Source organism: Falco punctatus, assembly GCF_963210335.1.
Source record: "Falco punctatus genome assembly, chromosome: 6".
Lineage (NCBI taxonomy): Eukaryota > Metazoa > Chordata > Aves > Falconiformes > Falconidae > Falco > Falco punctatus.
This window is the reverse complement of record NC_137585.1, coordinates 43,426,991-43,444,715: the sequence shown is the minus strand read 5'-3', so window position 1 is coordinate 43,444,715 and position 17,725 is coordinate 43,426,991. Positions and strand designations below refer to the sequence as shown.

The 17,725-nt window shown below is 39.3% G+C and overlaps 1 long non-coding RNA gene across 2 annotated transcripts in view; it reads right to left on the bottom strand.

Annotated features, from left to right (window-relative positions):
- Nucleotides 1-12,329: 12,329 nt before the first annotated feature.
- The window catches only part of LOC308065429, a 98,105-nt gene continuing 92,709 nt past the window's right edge, over nucleotides 12,330-17,725 (bottom strand). For both annotated transcript variants that reach the window (XR_013928765.1, XR_013928766.1), the window contains exon 3: nucleotides 12,330-12,597. This is a non-coding gene — a long non-coding RNA (uncharacterized lncRNA). The remainder of the gene's footprint in view (nucleotides 12,598-17,725) is intronic.

Below are 17,725 nucleotides of genomic sequence, written 5' to 3'. Positions count from 1 at the left end.
CAGACTTTCAGAGGGTCATGACAATAACTAATTTAAGATCAAGTCTGGATTTACTAGCAATTTATTTGACTTCAGAAATGCCTTTAGAGACCTGTGTGGGTAACTCTATATATAGTTCTTTTTAATCTTATTTTTAAAGTAACTATCTTGAATTCAAGAATTTGTTGAAGACTGTTCTCTGCTATTGTAAAGGAGAATGTCATTGTCAAGAGACAGGGTTCAGCTCTAGCCGTTAATCCACATTTCAAAACTCTCATTATCAAGAAGTAGGACTTCTGAAGATAGAATTATACAGAATGGTCTTTAGCAAAACTTTGCTAGGAATTTTGCGAATTTGTCTCAGAACACATCATAAATATAATAAGTGTGAGGCAGTATCTTTTAAGGTTTGGAGAATTTTACTTAACCTCATCTGATAGGTTTTGTATCATCATCAAAAAATCACATCAGAACAATAGGGAGTTAAAAAACCCACTGTGGGACAAGACCAAGGTACAAGGAAAGAGAATGCAGTGATTCAGGAATGATAACTATAGATATTTACCGGTACCAGTAAAAAATGTCCTCTCTTCATAATGTACCTGAGTACTCACCTAAATATTATTGGCAATGCTGGGCACTAATGCACCTGCTAAGATAATATCTCCACTAATGGATGATATGAAGTAGCTGGGAAGGCAGACAGCATGTCAATAGCTGCCGCCTTTACCGGTCAGAACTGATTCCCTCAGCTCCTCCGGGCTCTGCAAACACTGCAGCACAAAATTTCACCTGTGGCTGTAAAAGCAGTACTGCACTGGAAAACCAGGCAGAAATGGTCTGCAAGTTCTTGTTTGAAAACACAACTTTAACTTTAGCTATTGTAGACATACCTGACTTTCCAGTTGAACTTTCTAGATTTGAATTGGATTATCACTCAGGGCTGACTTTTAGAAATGCTGAACTTCCACATCTGTCAATGGAGCTGGACACCTGTGAGCCTCTGATGAAATCTGGTTTCACTTAAATCAAGGACAAGCATCAATTTTGGCTCAGTGGGACCAGCGTTCTTCAGAGAGAGGAAAATTCCTTCAGTCCCTAAGTAGTTTACTTTTCAACTGGCACTATTTAAACCATTCCTTCACATGTTCATTCTCAACCATTTAAAGGAAAGAGACACAGTTTTAAAACTCTAACACACTGAGGCAAATAAATTGCAATTAAATAGCTACAGAATGGCTTACTGGTCATCTTCCTGGTGCATCAGACTAATCCACATTGGAGCTAAGAGAATATATTTCCACATACGACTTCTTACACATGTCCCTGTTAGCACTCTTCTAGTCTATGCCAGTAGATACTCTTCTGGATGTCATGAGCAGGATTTTTCCTACCTGACTCTAGCTGTCTCAGAGTAGTTTATTCTAACAATATAAGCAAGAATAGCCTTTGAGAATATAACTTATAATAGTAACATTTAAGGCTTACATACCAGTCTTCTAAAAGCTGCTTTAAATGTCATTTCATACAACTGACCATTATGTCTGAGTCAGCACTATGGACCTTCAAAAGCGCTCAAAAATAAATTACATAGCATACATTTTTTAGAACCAAAATTACCTGTGGCGATTATCTCAGTGAATCACAGGATAGTGCTTTTCTTCCAGAAAAGTAAAAAAAAATCCAAAGCTTTTTGAAGATGGAAACAGGTATTAGAACTTAAATGGCCAAAAAACTATTGCAAAGACTCCTTTGAAAATGTGAGGAAACATCCTAAAAGTGTATCACAGAGGGTTTACAGTAAATCCCCTAGAAGGTGGGTGTCATTGATTATTGCCAGTAGCAATCTGTCATTTTTTGGTTAGAGAAGACACAAATTTTGCAATTTTATCTGCACATGTTTAGATTCAATGTTAAATAAAAGTAGGTTTTTCCATATCAATATTTTCTCCATTTAAACATTGGTTTAAACTTGCATACAAATAGTGGAATTAAGAATACAATTCATTGGTAGAAGAACTTAACAAATAAAGAGCACATAAACATAATTCTGTAGCAAAACAAAATACCTTACTTAATTTTTATTCTATTTATATCTTAACATTAATCACTTCATTTAGAGCTGGAACAAATAATAACCAAAAAAATCCAGGAGTTTAAGATTTCTAGTAAACCAGGACTAAAAGTCTCAAAGACATCAGACACTGAAAATTCTGTGATGTAAACGGTTTGCAATGCAATGTGGTGGAAAACCTTAAAAAAGTAAGAAATGAAATAATAACTTTGGCTGCATTTTTATTGTACTGAAGAAGTACAAATTCTATCTCTTGGAGACAACAGGCTGTCAGTAGCTGTAGATCAGGTATGGTTTCATTCAAATGAAATTTTTAAGAAAAAATGTTTTACTAACCTCTATACAGAAGGACAAACCTACCTCCAGTGAGGTTATTTCCATTGTATGTATTACTATCTTCCATGACAAAAATGAACAGTTTGGGGAAGATCACAATTTTATGCATGAATTACTTAAAGCCAAATATGGATAAGCCCTAGATCCATTAAACTCAAATATGATCAGACATCTGTTTTCAAAACATGCATCTTCAGCTCCCTTTCCTCTCACCAGCCCACAGGGTGGTTGTAGTGTGTAGGCACTTCAGCTTTCAATGTCAGTGTCCCCCAGGTGATTAAACCCCTGATTATGGGCATTAGCAGAAACACCACGCCTATTACACAGCTGACCACCCAAGCACCTAAATGTGGGTCATCCTTCTCCATCAGTCCCTAACCAGTAGTTGTTTCTGAACACATCTACAATCATATGCTCTGCACAAGGATAGGGGTATCAAAAGCTTTCTTTACACCATCTGCCTGAAAAGAGAAAAAAATCTGCTCAATAGGCTATGGCAGGGGTCCTAAAACTTTTTAACCAGGGGGCTGGCACGCAGATGCAGTGGCAGGCAGTCATCTGCGGCTGCTTGGTTTCCCCTCCAACCCCTGGCGGGGGGGGGGGGGGGGGGGGGGTGTGTCTCTAAATACCAGGGGCCGGATTGAGGACCCTGGGGGGCCGTATCTGGCCCGTGGGCTGTAGTTTGAGGACCCCTGCCCTATGGGTTTAACTGTAGTGGAAATAATTAGGAACCAGTCCTAAACTAAGGATAGAGCCTGTTTCTTTCCTCCTAGTGTAGCAACTACTTAATGTAAAATGCATGGACAACATCAAAATCAAGAATTGCAGACTTCTATGAAAGGAAGACCTTGTCGCAAAGCTGTAATGACACTGTCCTGATGCCCATTACATCTGCTGGAACAAAACAATCTAGCTTTAAGAAAATGAGTGGAGAACGCCACCCCCCATCCAGTCTTGTCAAAAAGTTGGTGTCTTGGGTACATTTCCATGGCTTGGTGTTTGAATCTTCTTGCAGGGAAATACAGGCACTGTGAACTGGAGGAGGACAGAGTTAAGAGCAGGCATAAGGCGCATTTCTCTCCAGTGGCCTCTGTGCTGAAAAGCATCCTGAGCACATCTAATTCACTGGGCTAGAAGCAGCCACCATGCAGCATGCATCACTAATCCACCACAAACTTCCCTGAAGCAGAGGGCTCAGAGTGGAGAAGAAATGCAGCGCAGCTCTGACCAGGCGGCTACATGTCCAGAAATCTCAGCCGTGCCCATAACAGGGGAGTGTGTCTGAGACCTCTGGTCATGCAGCTGCTGGGTGGGAAGCATCAAGGCTGCCAGTATCACAAGAGGTCTTGAAATTCCAGGCATGTTCTTCAAAACCCCTGTGATCAGGGTTTCTATTAGAGAGAGGATTCTGTTAGAAATTTCCGTCTACAGTAGCCCCATTTTTTTAATCTGCATTAATGACTGACACATTTAAAGTCCACCTTGGTCCTGCTAAAACACTTCAGTCAGTATTTGGCTCTGGCCTCTTGCTGCTCTGTGTGGATGTGTTGGCTCAGCAGTGTTAATAAGAGTAGAAAGCAGTAAAAGTTTGTTTTTGTTTTAAACAGTGTAAGCCAATCTACCCCAGAATACACACAGAGAGTTGTTACATTATTTAACAAGGTGCCATTTTTACATGGTCACTTTTTTAATAATAACTACATTATGCTGCTAGATGTGCCAACTAACATAAGTTTTCTTTCCTCTAACTAAAGATCACACTGTGAGGATTTTCTCTGCCAGAAAACGAGATTATTTATATCTAGTAAGAACTTCTATGAACTAGTTAGTGTTGCCAAGTTCTTACTCTTTTGCTGCAGATGGTTATGTTAGGGCAAAGTTACTCATTTTAAAGTTACTTCTACACTTGAAAACGTACATTGTCAAGAGAATACAAATTAGAAATAAACCACAAATGTCATTCCAATGCTGTGGTCATCCATTTCATGAGGGGAATAACCGGGCTTATTCAGACTTGCATGAATGATTCCACAACAGAGTTAGAGTGCTCATTTCATTAAAGACAAAACCAAAAAACATGAAGACTACTAATTAAGGGATCAGCATTTAAAAACTGTAAGATCTAAGATTCATGCTAAATACTGACAGCCTATTAAGTACCCCCTGTTGCTGGTACCGACTGATTCCTCACTCAGATACATGGAGAAAATTGCTTTCCTGTTAGAACCAGCAGAGAGAAATAAAACATTAGCATTGACAAGTTGCAAATGAGAGGCAGCACAGGCATTCAATATACATACTTGTATCAGATTTCTCCAAACTGGGAAATCTTTTGAGGAGGGAAGGAGAAAGAATGGGTTGAAGAACAGCTTGGAGTGTGACAGTAGGAGGATACACCTACAGCGCACATTATAGTGCTCAAAAAGTGCTTCCCCAAGGACAGAGGAAACTTGCATGGCTAAGGAATGCCATCATCTGTAGCCAACAGCACATAAGGCAAGCATTATATCCAGCTGCTTTCAATTCCCCAGCTCAAATGACCAAAACCTCATTCATAACAGGGGCAGCCTGTAGCATGAATCCAGGATAAGGTGTAATCTCAGACTTCTACTTTTGCATGCAGCAAGAAGCTTTTTACCACTCTGCTCTTAGGTTAAAGCTCTGTTTAGCATCACGAGGGGAAACATGACTGCAAGAACTATGTGCCATTTTTGTCGTAACATAGGTAGGTGATGGTAAAATGGAGGCAAACACTAAATATAAAATTAACAGTATAAATAGTTAGGTATGTTTGTGTGATTCTCCCCTTTCAGATGTTGACTGGTTTAGTGTTGTTGCTGCTTCTCTAACAGCAGAAAGAGTCTATGAGAAGTGTAGCTGAATGCATGGAACTTGTCTTCCAGCATTGAAACTGTCTTAAGTAAAGGGACTTTTTAACTTTTGATATAAATTATGAGAATTTATAGGCATTTCTGTGGGAGAATAACTAAGGCTCAAAATGGACATTAGGAAAAACCTGTCTTGGGAGGACGGTGTAACATTGGCAGTCACAGAGGTTGTGGGGTCTCCACTGTAAGTACATAGACGTGTTGGAGTTCAGAGGAGACCCATGAAAATGATGAGAGGGCTGGAGCACCTCTTCGATGAAGACAACTTGAGAGAGCTGGGGTTCATCAGCCTGGAGAAGAGAAGGTTTCAGGGAGACATTGTTGCAGCCTTCCAGTACCTAAAGAGAGCTGGAGAGGGACTTTTTATAAGGGCATGTAGTGACAGAACAAAAGGTAAATGGCTTTAAACTGAAAGAGGGTAGATTTAGATTAGCTATAAGGAAGAAGTTCTTCACTGTGAGGGTGGTGAGGCACTGGAACAGGTTGCCCAGAGAAGCTGTGGATGCCCCATCCCTGGAAGTGTTCAAGGCCAGGTTGGATGGAGCTTTGAACAACCTGGTTTAGTAGAAGCTGTCCCTGTCCATGGCAAGGAGGTTGGAGCTCGATGATCTTTAAGGTCCCTTACAAACCAAATCATTCTATTATTCTGTGATCTCCATCCTTAGAGGTTTCCTGAAAATCTTTGGAGATTTCCAAGATTCAGCTAGAAAAAGTCAAGGCTGATCTGATCTGGTTTTGACTATAGCCCCGCTGTGATTAGGCCATTGTGACTCTTACTTTATCCAAAGTCTTTAATAACTGAATAGCTAATAAATATAATATTTGGTTTAAACATTTTTTTCAGAGACCCTGGAGCATGGAGTACATCCCTGGAATAAGTCTCAACAAGTAAGAGCTGCTTCATGAGGGCTATTTCTTTGCAAGTGAGTAGCAGCAACAATCTCCTAATGTTCTTGGCTGCCTATGGTAAAAGTGCTGAACTCATAAAGTACAGCATGTAAAGGCCATCAAATTGAGTTTTGAAAAACAAAAAATATTTTGTCTCTCTATCTGTGTTGTTTTGATTCTGTTAATAATTGTATCCTCTCTTTGACTGCTTTTTGTAGCTTCTCCATCTTAACTGGTCTTTTGCATGCAGTACAGTACAATTTCCTCTTTGAATCCCTTGATCAGCCTCGCTTCTCCTTTGGCATCATATTCAAGTTTCTTAGTCACCCTTACCTACACTATACTATCTATACTGAACTCTTATTCCCTCCATTTCTCTAAAATGCTCTTTGCTATCCCAAAGGCATTTCTTTCTTTCCCTCCTGCTGCTCCCATCAGTTAAAAATAAGCAAGAACATTCATTATTTGTTTTGTGCTTCTGCCTTCTTTTCCTCTACATGTTTATTTCATCCCTGTATTTTTTTCTCTTCCTATGTGGGTACATTCTTCAGAGGAGGAATTACTTTGAAAAAATATTGGGATTTTTTCTATTTGTGACTCCTGGTTAGCACAGTAGAGCCTATAAGGACAGCAGTAATCATTAGATTGCTCCTTTGCCTGCTGTTCTCACTGAAGCATATTCCATTGTTTACTAATACCTAGAACTTTTCCCTACACTTGTGTTCCAATTATCATCTGCCCTAAAATATTTTTTGCATAAATCTGACTATGACTTTTCTGTTTGCCTTAATAATTTTTAGTCTATTGTGTTTAGACCTATATGTTACAGTATAAAAAAATAATTCTGTAGTATTTGGATAATTTTCTTTAATCTAACATATTGGCTATAAATGTAACTGTTTCAGATTTTAAGCACTTTGGCAAACACATTGTATTGCCACATCTTTTAGACAAATGCAGCTCACACTGGTGATACTCTATAAATTTAACAAATCACTACAGCTTTGTTAGCACCTGTCCTTCAGTCTCATCTGTTCTTGGATTTGCAGGGAGAGAAGCATACACTTAGACTGCTGGGGAACCATGCCTGAAAAATATAAGCCTTTAAGAACAAAATCCACCTCAATTTAAGTACCATTCCAAAACCTGCCAACTGTATACTGATTGCTTGAATCATACCGAAATTGTTCAACCAGTCCTCTTCTAGCTAGGAGCTATTAGTTCTCTAAAAGGCCACCATCACACTGAAAATAATAAATTCTGTGATCAGCTGTCAGCTGTCAGCCATCAGCTTATTGCACACTAGAAGGCAACTATGGACTCTACCCTCTTGTTTTAGATAGTTTCATGCCTCCAGGATGCTGGGTAACTCCAGAAAGATTTTCTTCCTCTAAACTCACCTCCTCTGGAGGAGACATTTTTTAGGGACTTCTCAGGTATACAGTCAATATTTCTTGAACCATAGAAAGCATGTCTTTTATATGTCCAACGAGTTTCATCTGGATAGAGCTTATTCGCTGCTAGAATCAGCTATGTGCTATAGATTTTTTTCTGACCATTCATTCAGTTTTATTAATAGGGATTTTTTTGATGCCAGACACATCTTTTAATGCTTCTTCAAGCAGAAGGTTTTTACCTGAACAAAGCAAAAGCTGCTCTGAAGTTATGGTGGCAATGTCAGAAGAACATAACAATCTTTTTCCATTTTCCTTTTATTATGCAAATCAAGGAAGCCAAATAATTTCTGCATCTTTCCTAAACACTAAGTGGAAAAATGCATTCAGAGACAGATGGACTTCTCTACCCACATGGACATTTTGTCTCATCTCAGCTGCAAGCTGTTCAAGCCACTTTCCAGTAAGACCATTAGACCTCTTATCTGGCACTGCTTTCACTTATCTTCTGCATCCTCTAGTCCTATTCCAGAGTCTCTGCTCTATTATTTAATTTGGCAGGCAAACACACTCAGCTGGACCAAATACATTCTCTGGCCTCCCAGGCTTTATTGGCTGCCAGAATGTGAGTATATCCTTCAGCAAAGGAAATAAGAAGGACTTGCTGTATTAATGTATCTCATTCATTAATCCTCTGAGGAAAGATTTCCTGTTTCTTTCTGAAATAGTGAATTGTGACTCATTGACTTTTTCCATGTCCTAAACGAACAGTCATTTCTTTCTTTTAAAAAGCTGACCTAAGAGATTATAGCATATTGCTTTATAGCAACTTTAGGAAGTGGGAGCTCCCAGGAGAAAGGAGGCATTTCCGGAATACAGAAGGAAGGATTTTATCAAAAAATCCCACAATGGCATATTACAGTATTTTTCTCATAGTTGTTTTACAGGATTTGACTAGATAGTATTTTTCAGCCATACAATGACCAAAATATATCCTCCTGCATTTCCTACTAGGTTTTCTTGCAAAGTTGGTCTAATCTGACAGTATCTCAGTAAAGAAATTAATTTAGTTGAAAATGTTTCACTGAAAAGCATCCTCAAACAGTATTTTTTCAGTCAGTCCAAATGATGAGCAATATTAAACTTTGCATCAGACCTTTTTTTGTTACATGAATATAAGGGGGTACATAATGTAAATACTAAATCTCTTCAGAAGATTTCAGGGATTGTAAATGCTATATTCACAGACACTTTTTCATCCCCTATACAGCTACAGAATAACAACAAATATGCATACCTCAATTCATGTATGACATTTTGCACTTGTGGAGATACTTCCTACAGAAATGTTTCATATATATATTTTGGTTTGAATTTTTAAAATTCAGAATTATTTTTAAAAAATCATTTGGATAGATTACTTGTTGTGGTTTAACCCCAGCCAGCAACCAAGCCCCATGCTGCCACTTGCTCAGTCCCCCCACAGCTGGATGGGGGACACGATCAGAAGAGTAAAAGTGAGAAAACCCATGGGTTGAGATAAAGACAGTTTAATAAGTTAAGCAAAGGTGAAGGAAAAAAAGGAATTCATTTGCTACTTCCCATCGGCAGGCAGGTGTTTGGCCTTCCCCAGGGAAGCAGGGCTCCATCACACGCAACAGTTACTCGGGAAGACAAATGTCATAACGCTAAATGTCCCCCCCTTCCCTCTTCTTCTGCCTGCTTACATATACACTCAGCATGATGTCATATGGTATGGAATATCCCTTTGGCCAGTTCAGGCCAGCTGCCCTGGCTGTGCCCCCTCCCAGTTTCCCGTGCCCCTCCAGCCTTCTCGCTGGCAGGGACTAAGAAACTGAAAAGTCCTTGACTCAGTGTAAACATCACCCAGCAGCAACCAAAGCCATCAGTGTGCCATCAGTATCTCACACCAAATCCAAAGCACAGCACTGCGCCAGCTACTAAGAAGAAAATTAACTCTATCCCAGCTGAAACCAGGACACTACTTCATCTACAGTGTTTATTAAATTGCTTCTGTTTGCGTGCAACTAACTTTCATGTAAAACTAATGCATTAAAAGCATGGCAGTTTAAAAATTGCAGACTGTTATTCAAGCACAGCTCGAAGTCTCTATCAACTTCTATCAGTATGGTGCCTGAATATGGAAATATATATTTACGAGACAAATATCTTTTGAGTCTGAACTGTGGGTTGCCATTATCTAGCATATTGGTCCATGTATATTTTAATACTAGACAGGAGAAGAAAGTATTATGACATCTGATAAAATCAAAATACTAGTGAATCTCATTTAGGAAGGGGGACTTCTTCTGTCAAGGCAATATCAAAATCTGTTGTGACATTTTGAAGGGTAATAGTAAGAGTCACATTGTGGTAAAAGTGTGTCTCCCACAGCTATACGGAACAAAGGAATTAAAATCAACAAAGTAGCAAAAATAACACTTATTATTTGCAAAAGGTGGCTAATGCTAACTTCTTAACTACCTATAGCCCTTGTTCCAAACCATAATTAGAAAGGTTCATGAGAAGCTCTGTAAATTAGTACTGAAACTAATGTGGTTACATGGCCTAATAGTACCTGGAGACTGGTTTATACCAGTCAGGTAGCCTGGCAGGCAGCATCCTGTCCTCACCATCTTGATGCATTGCAAGCTCCATTCTTCCCACTTACGCATATAAAGATGAAACTGGTATTCACTGGTTTAATTGCCATTTAATTGTGAAGACTTTCCATACAAACTCATTTACCACTAGATGCCAGTAAAGGTCAAACAGGCTGCACAGGAGGCTGAAAGCCACCCATAGAGAGCTTAGTACTCATAGTTGCTTCCCATGATGTCCAGAAGATGAACATCTCTAAAGCGGAGGGTAGGCAGGCAGAAGTCACACTTCTGTTGTACTTGGCTATGAAGTGGATGAAGCTAACCACACCATCAGACGTTTAATAAAAAGTCACAATGTCTGGAGTTGATTTAGAGAATTATCAAATTCCTCTAAGCTATACAAAAACTAATTATAGGAAATATACCAGGGGATTCCTGCAGGATCACAGCTTCTGAAGAAAATTGTTCCACTGGGATGGAAGGAAGCACAAGAAAAGTGTAACTGAGACAGCAGCCAACTCCTCTGCAGCCTGTGCTAAGCCACAAAAGAGTAAAAAGAGTGTGTAAAAGATGGGTATGTAAAAATTCCCAGCATAATAAGATCAAGGACAGTTATAAGGAGATGCTTTGAAGTCCTGATATAGGTCTGTAACTCTGCTAAGAAACACTTCTGCCGGCTTTGAGGTGAGGGAGATGAGGTTGAGTTGACAGGACAAAAGAATGGAGCTAATTTGTATGTCAGGTTTTCTTTGTCCCTCAAAGCTCCTGCTTCATTACTTTTTATTTTAATGGGATATTTATATACATACATTTATATATATATATATATATAATTTATACTGTCTTAAAGTTGGACTGTATCTAGCAATCCTAACTCTCCTGCAGAGGGTGATATCAAATGATATTGTCCAAGGACAAATTAAAGTGAGGAACAATCCCACCAGTGAATCTTCCTTTGGTTAAGCCATGACGTTCTTCAGAAACACATGGTTTGTTGTTTCTGGTTTGTCTGATGCACCAGAAGAGCTTCGGCTGGCTACAGGCATCTTACTGTTCCCCAGCAATGGTTAGAGTCACACTCAGCAAAAGGAATCTGTGGCCAGTGTCTTTTTCTGTGTGCCCAAGTCTTCAGTTTTTCGTTGTCCCATGCATGGGATACTCTTGTGGGAAATTGATTTTTGTTGGAATTTGGGATTTAGGACATTACTTTTGTTGTTTAATCTAGCTCAAATTAGCTAAGATAGTTAATGTTGATGCCATCAGTGACCTTTTATATGTTCAAACTTGTAAATAATTTGGGGTTGTTTACATGCAAAGGCAGTAGGCAGAGGTTGGAAGTATGACAAATGTTTATCAAATGATTAAGTGTACCACCATTTTGAACAAATATAAGAAATTCTGTCCCCCATGAATTCTTCTCAACTAAGCTGGCTTAAATACAGCCAATCCTTTTTTAGGATATATTCTTTATGAAGTATAAAACTCCATGTCTGTAAATGTTTCTTTGTATGGACAGTGAAGCACTGCAAAGCAGTATTCAGTGTTATTAGCTGTTACTTTACTGACTGGCTTACATTTCAGTGGAAAAGACTTACCATCATAAAAAATACTGTGATTGGTGTCAGTTGTCATGCCTTGAGCATGTTGGTTTGGCAATTAACTGAAATATGTAGTAAATGAGCAAATTCATTTTTGCAATGTGAAAAAAGTGTTTCATAGATGTATATTTTGTGTTGTTTGTGTCAGAGACAAATATGCAGATTATTTCCTCAATTTCCTTGGTAAATGTGTAGTAGTTTTAGGACATGCTTGAATAACCTGTCTGTACAAGTCAAAGGAGCAGCTGATCAAATATGAATGTGTGGGTAGTTTATAGTGGTGATGGTTAAGGTTCTCTGTCATAGGCTAGCATAATCTCCAGCAGCATGGCAATCCAGTACACTCATGTAAACGTCCTGTCTGCAGATTGATACATGCAGACTGTTCTGCCTCCCTGCACTTCAGCGACAAGGGAAAAAGGAGGGGCGGAAAATAACTGGTTTTAACATTTTTAAAATACGTTAATGTAACAAAGCATTTAGATGTTGCAGGACTTTCTCACCTCATATTTAAATGAAACAAATGTTCAGTAGCAAAAGAAAATGAAATTACAACCTGGAATTGCTGGTCAGGCAGAGCCCAGAAAAACTTTGCTTTGTGGTCTGACAAGACCAGTGGTTGTGATTTAAAAGGGAGAGATGGGAATAAACCTCTCATGGAGGCACCCAAATCACCACTTACCTGACAGCACATGTAGAAAGAAGGAGAGGAAATGGGTACCAAAGATCCTGAATAATGGTACTAATCACACAGACTGAAGATGAGGAAAGATTCAGCATGTCCAGAATTGGAAAGTGAGTTGTGGCAGGGAGCATCTGCAAGGAACAAACGTTTCAATGAGAATATGCCCTCCTTACTGTTATATAAATGCAAGAGGTGCTATTAATCCAGAAGCGAACAGTATTCGCTGAAAATTCTTTTCACCCAGGAGCGCTGGCTGGCTGGGAACTGGGAAAGGAAATACCTTGGGAAAACAAAACTAAAAAGTAAACAGTAATCAAGATTTGCGTCCTTTGATTAAGTATTATTTTTTTATTATTACTTTGTGTTGTTTCCTTTCTTGTTCTTAACATTTTGTTTTTAAAGATGGGAAAGTTTGAAAAATGCACCAACCTCTCAAAAAACTTTTTAGTTTGGGGGGAAAATAAGGAGAAAAAATATATTTTATTTCTGTCCAAGTGGGGCTAAAGATACAAATTGTCTCCATGCACAGGCTGGTCTTTTATTTCAGTGCTTTGGCACAGGACATTATATGTAATAAGGGTTATTTGGAGCTTTGTGGCATTTGACCTGGTTGCATGTAGCAGAGATATCAAGAACACGCCTATTGTTTTGTCTGTTCAACAAATTACTTGGTATTGGCAAAAAGAAGGGTAAACACAGCTAAACAAATTTCATATTCAGCACCCAAAACCTTTTACATCCTTGGGGGGAAAAAGGGTATATGCTGCTGTTGCTTCTCATCATGGCTCTTCTGTTTGGAGACATCAGCATGACAATCTACAGCTGAGTAAAGGCTCCTGGCATGTCTAACCAGTTTTACCAAATCTACCTGCAAAGCCTGTTGCTGTGGGCCCATGTATTATCTGTACCTGTGCCACTTCCAGTGCATAACACAGTCATGTGTGGTCACTGTCAGATTTCTTCAGCTGAAGAGCTTGTGTTTTGTGCTTTTTCAGCCACTGCTCCAATTGCTGACATATCACAGAGCTGTGTCAGGTGGATGCACTGTTCCTGTCTGTATCTGTATTACTGTTACAGCAGCTTGCAGGCAGCGATTTGGGGCCACATTTCAAGCCATGTGCTTGCTGCCTTAAATCAAAGCTGGATACGAGGCATGAGAGGGTGTATGCTAGCACCCTGAATAGCAGAGTGGAAAAATCTTTTCCATGTTGCAGTCTCTGCAGATTCCTCCTCTTGGTGCGTGAGAATTATCTCAATCTGATGGGCTGACATCACCAGTCAGCCAACCAAAAGTGGTTCCAAGAGTGTCGACTTAAGGAAGCATGAGACCTGTAAGGAACTTGCCACAGCCCTTCAGCACCAGACGGGGCATATATGGGTTCTCAAACAACCTCTGAATTATACAGCTGTTTCTCACAGTGGTCTTTTCAAATACAAAGAAATAAATTTCCTCCATATAAAATAGTATCAACAAGATACCAATATATATTACTAGGTTAAGGGACCATGTGTGCTCTTTTCTTCCTAGTGTAATGAGGTCATACCTTCATTGCAGAGAGTTTGGCAGATATTTTTATACAATTGCAGCTTTGACAATTACAAGCAAAACAGAGTCTAAGGTGGTACTGCCTTCAAAGCACCTCAACAACTGTCTCAGAGGAGGTAAAAGAACTCTCTGAAAAAATAAAAGAATAGACTATTTTATGCCTCTGGAAAGAAACAGCAAATCACCCTCACACCTTATTTTAGTTTCTGTGATTACAGCAAAGTCATGCGTTGATATTGTGTAATGGTTGTCCTTTAACTCTCATAAAGAGCTCAGGGGTGTGCAATGAGAATGAACTGTAATCTAAAGAATGACTTATACAGAAGGACCAGAGGAATTAAGTTCATTTTGTCCATAAAAGAAATGAGGAGGAAAGATGGGCTAACAGTCTTCACATATTCTAAAGGAAACTGCCAAAGAAGAATAACAAACTATGCTCCTCGTTCCCTAAGAACAGAACTGGCAGTAATAAGCATAAATTGGAGCAAGGAAGATTTATATTAGACGTTACAAAAAAGCAATACCAACCGTCTGATGGTTGTTTTCTAGAATAGATTGCCCTGAGATTGTGAATTACTATCACTCTTTGGTCTTAGGAACCAGTAAGATGGTCACCTTTCACGAATGGTTCAGAAGCAGCTGATCTTGTCTTTGGGTAGAGGGATACAAATTACATGAGTTGCAATGTCATGTCTAGCCTTACTTCATATGATTCCAGAGCTGGCCTGGTCAGAAGCTGCAGAAGTTGGCGTAGCATGTGCTATCAGAGAAGCTGACACTGTATGCCTGTCAGTATAGCGTACCCGTTGTAGGATAGCTGGCATCTAGCTGGCAAGTACTGCTGGCTCAGTATATCTGTCAGCTCCCATATATAATATGGCAAGAATTTAATATTTAATTCATTTGCTAAAACATTGCACGAGAGGCAGAGAGAGAGGAGGAATAAACGCTAAGAGGACAGGCAAAGGTCTTCATGGTCCTGTTAACATTATTCACATTAGGAAATCTTAGACCAAGTCAGTTGTATGAAGTGGCCTGACAGAAGGGATTAAGTTTTCCAGCTGAAGAGTTTGCTCCTGCCTATCTTGGTGTAGAAAAGTTTCAATTGCTTACTGGCTTGTCAGTAAATACAGTAGTGGAAAGGGTTAGTATGGGGCAGCCACAGGCAATTTGTCCTGCCCAGCAGCCTCCTTAGCGACCACCTTCAGCATGAGAAACTTTCATACCTCACATGTAAGGAACAGGGAGGAGCTTGGCTGAACTTAAGCTAGAGGCTGAATTAGGATGCAAGGGCCTGCTGTCATCAGAGCTCGTTCATCCCTCCCCGTTTTGCACAGCTTGGACAGCCTGCTGTGGCTGTAATATCCCAATAGATACAATTCTGTCATTCAAAGGAGCTTTTTTCTTTTAGTGCTGCTACTGTGGTGTCTAACCCAGCCTCAGTGGCAATTGCCTTGATGACACTAACAGTATCACTCACATACCTTGATTCAGACAGAACTGTAAATTGAGGTGTTCACTCATGCATATTCAACCGACTAACAGAGTTTCTACTCAGTTATTTTTTTGTAAACAACTAACACAAACACAATAAAAATGAAACTAATTTAATATTTCAATTTTTATCCTCAACTGACTACCATTTTGCATTTCATGCCAATGAAGTGAAAACAGAAGTCTCTGTGTCAGCAAAAGCTGGAGGTGTAACAGCACCAGGGCTCCCCAGAGGGAAGAAGATTCAGAAGCTGCTGTTAAAGCATTCGGGAAAGCAACTGACAGAGGTCTTTCCTGGCTTCTCCCTTCTCTATTTTGTTATATAAAAACCTCACCTGAGTCATAACCTTCAAACCAGAGACCCTTTAAACACCACAAAAAACATTACAAAGGTCACTCTAACATGTACACAATCAGTCTGTGCTGACTGTATGTACTTTCATACATATTCAGTGTCTTGGGTCAGAACTGAAAAATCTAGATTTCTTATGCTGTATATATATATTTAAATGTGTGTGTGTGTGCATATTTATATTTACACATATGTATACATATAAACAAAAAGAGCATGCATGACATAAAGCAAAATTTTCTAGTCATGGTTAATTTAAAACTGTACACATAACTATACAGTTCTGTATATAAAAATTGTATGTATATACATACACACAAATGTAATAAAATATGGAAGCTGACACCTATCTGAACACTACTTTTCTTCTGGATTAGTGTTACTTCCAAACATTGTTCAGTGGATCCAGCCTCAGAAACAGCTTCACCTACTTTCATGGGACTTTTTGGACGAGTCAATGAAGTATGGTTACTCATTTTTTAAAAACAATAAAGTCTATACAAGGGCCTGCTCTGCTTTTCTGTCCACTCTGGGGTCTTCTCCAGTGCTATAAAAATCAGCTCTACCTTCAGCCTAAATATTGGATCATATTGCTCATTTAGCCATTTTACTTGACAGTTAGAGGGACAGGGAAGCTGGATCATATTTTTTTCAAGCACTTTTCTCATTGAAAAACACACTTCTGGGACTACCAACAATCACTTTACATTTAGGTCAGCATCTTCTTATAATTTTAGCCAAAAAGCAAAACTTACAAAATCCTGTTTGAATAGAGTTCATGTTGGGTTGAAAGAAAAAGTTCAGAAATATTGAAACCAACTGCAAGTTCCAGCATATTTCGTTTCCAGCCACTTGTGATAAAATGAAAGACACAAAGCACAAACTTAATAAAGTATGGACAGAAATGAGGGCTATTGCTTTTGAGCAATAGCTCACAGAATAGAGGGGGTGGAACACAGGTATTCAATTCACTTGTTGCTTCAAATGCAACCCTGGTAGTGTTCCCAGAGCTGGCCAGCATAATCTTCTGTGTGGCCAGCACTCATGCTCTGTTAGTGGATGCCACCATACTTTGCAGTCCCCAGCTGCCGCATCTGCCCTTGCTGCCAGTGGTTGCCTGTAAGGCTTCTGAGATCCTTCTGAGACAGTTTCTGGCATTGCCTTCTGTGCAGAAGCATGGTTTCTGCAGGCAAGCTAAGCTCAGAGTGAATGCTGACTGCTTGCAAGGACAGTATGAGCAGCCAAGGTGATTTTTGTCTGCCTAAATCTGTCATGTATATGTACACATTTGAGTTGTTCATTCTAGGTTTCCATTATAACCAAAGGAGATAAATAGTCATATCCGGGACAGAGTGTACCTTAATTGTCTCATGCTTGAGTACATATCTATAATAGATTAATTCACCCTATCTAATGTCATTTCTCCCTGTCGGCTATAAAGGGAATGTAGGTGACTAGTGCAATACACAAATCTTTCTTGTTAAAAGCTGGAGAGATTATTTGTATCTCACCCCAGATCTGGACTCCACTGTGGGGTTCTAGCAGCCCTGGTAACAATCTGACCAAATACCATTTTGATATCCACTTGTTAAGGCTCACTCTCTCCTAACCACCAGGCTCTGAACACCGGACACAGAAAGGATGGGGAAAAATCTCCAATTTACAAGTTAGTGCGGTTACTTTTTGCACTATAATTCAAACTCTAGAGGACTTGTTTGCATCTGCTGCTCTTGACCAGCCACATGGTCCCAAAAGATATTAGTTTAAATGATATAAATCAGGAAAGATGGCTGATGATTCTTCTAACTTAATTCTGTCCTGACACTGGGATAATACAAAACCTGCTAAGATCAGCAGATCATAGAGC